Consider the following 2,278-nt stretch of genomic DNA (forward strand, 5'->3'; position numbering starts at 1 on the left):
GTATGTGTTTAGACTTCACCACGAAACCCTTAAGTGTTGGGATCAGAAGGATCGCCGGTGAAGAAGATAAAGACATGACCCAGATATCCGAAGATGCATGAAAGCACTTTTTCTTTCATTTCCATCCGTTGACATTATCCTAGAATTGAACTGCCACCTAGACAGAAGAGAATCCATAAAACTAATTCCCCTTGAACGTGCAGCACATGCTCACGGAATGAAACCAGACCCTTGCCTTTTAGGAACTCAGAAGGTGGCAAGAATGTCTGATGTTTTAGTCATTGTGGCGTGGTTCTTACGTGGCACCCTCTGAACAAAACAAAACTCTTGCCTTGGAACGGTTTTCATTTTTGCGTGGGTTGGGGGTAAAAACAACAGAGAAAAGTCGTTAAACATGGTGTAAGAGAACATGATACAACAGGAAACAGGCCAAGCTGGCAGAGATTCTGCATGGTATGGTGTGAACTGAGTCTGGAAGAGAGCCGGCCTAGGGATGTTTGGGGTTAAGGGGCTGCAAACTTTGACTTCTATGTTGAGGGAGGAAATGGAACAGTGTTAAATAATCAGAATCCAATCGGGAATCTGTTAAGTCTCAAACCTGGGACTAACCTCTGAGGTGCCTATTTAACATACCAAAGCAGACCTGGTCACCAGGTTCCCCCAGCATCCCTCAGTCCCTACCTGAACTCCCCAGCCCAGGGGCTAGGCTCCCCTTCTCCAAAGGCTCTTTCCTATATAATTCCGACATTTTGGTTACCTGCCCTTTCTTTCCTTTTTTTTCTTCACCTTTCACCCTTTTGACCACTGCTCCTGCTTCTCCTCTTCCCCTCCCCCATGGCTCAGGTTCATGTCCACTAGATGCCTCTGCCCCTAGTTATGCTCTCCCCTTTATTTTATCTACAATAAGCTTTCTCCTCCACCATACTAGCAGCAGCCCTATTGGTTTTTTTTTTTCTTTCTTCTTCTTCTTTTTTCATTCAGAAACCAATTTGACTGGGGACTGGAGAGTCTAAGATGATTCTTGTGCAGAGATGGAAAAGCTCTGGGAATAAAAACTGACACATCAACATGAAAACTGTGAGAAGAGTCGGAGACAGACCTCCGGGCTACTGGAGCCCTGAGAAAGCCTTACAGGAAGGCCCTTTTCCAGACCTTTGTGGCTGTGTGGAAAGTACTCCCCAGCAAAGGAGGAAAAGGCCTACCAGGCAGGAAGAAAGGTATCAGATGGGAATAAACTGCAAGTCTTTCTTGGAGCTCTGAGATTTTAAACTGCAAGAGGAACCTGCCCTCTCCAGCAATGCCAGATGTTTGAAAATACGTTAACAAGGGTACTGGTTACTTTCCTGCTCAACATGACACAAACTAGTGTGACCTGGGCAGTTGAGAAATTGCCTCCATCAGGCACCTGGGTAATATCTATAGAACATTTTCCTGATTAATGACTTATGTGGGAGAGCCTAGCCCATTATGGATGGTGCCACCCAGGGCAGGGGGCGGGGCTAGATTTTAAAACAAAGCAGGCTGAACAAGCCACAGAGTGCATGCCAATGAGCAACTGCCTCGGTGCTCTGTTTCCGTTCCTGCCTCCAGGTTCCTGCCTTGAGTTTCTGCCCTGACTTCTCCCAGTGATGGATTCGTGCCTGGAAGTGTAAGATGAAAGAAACTCTTCTTAACTCATTTCCTTTTGGCCATTATTCTATCACAGTGACAGAAAAGCGAATTAGAACAAGACAGACACAACATTTTTTCTTCTCTTTCAAAAAGTTGTTTTTTCTTTCAAAACTATTTTCTGAATGGTTCCTAGTATTAGCACCTGCATCTTGGAACTTGGGTAGAAAGTTCAGTAAGAGTTCAAGCACAATGACTATCACATCCTATTTTTGGAAAGTTCAGTATATGTGTTTGTTATTTCCACATCTGCAAAACTCAGAAGTACAAAATTATTTCTATAAACATATAAACAGAGCTAACTTGCAGCCACAGGCAGGGCAAAGGTTTCTGAATACACACCAGGAAGTAGCAGGGGAACTGTGGAGATCAACAAGTAGGTTGAGGAATACTGTTAAGGGAGAGAAGAAATGGTGGAGTAGATATGCACAGAAGAATTCCTACAGTAAAAATTAATTACTTGGGGGGGGATGCAAACATGCTATTTTTTTCAATAGTGTATCTTGAATCTATATTAAAAACTTTTAGATTCTTATATGTTATTGGGGTGTAGATGTAACCAACCGTCTTATTAAATAAGAAACACAGAAACAATGTAAAAGAGAAAGCC

The 2,278-nt window shown here is 43.3% G+C and overlaps 1 long non-coding RNA gene across 1 annotated transcript; it reads left to right on the top strand.

Moving 5' to 3' along the window:
• The first annotated feature begins 364 nt into the window (after positions 1-364).
• Positions 365-1,253, top strand: LOC119087978. Its single transcript, XR_005091525.1, has 2 exons — positions 365-453; positions 982-1,253. It is a non-coding gene; the product is annotated as an uncharacterized LOC119087978 (long non-coding RNA).
• Positions 1,254-2,278: the final 1,025 nt, after the last annotated feature.

Source organism: Peromyscus leucopus, chromosome 5, assembly GCF_004664715.2.
Source record: "Peromyscus leucopus breed LL Stock chromosome 5, UCI_PerLeu_2.1, whole genome shotgun sequence".
Taxonomy (NCBI): domain Eukaryota; kingdom Metazoa; phylum Chordata; class Mammalia; order Rodentia; family Cricetidae; genus Peromyscus; species Peromyscus leucopus.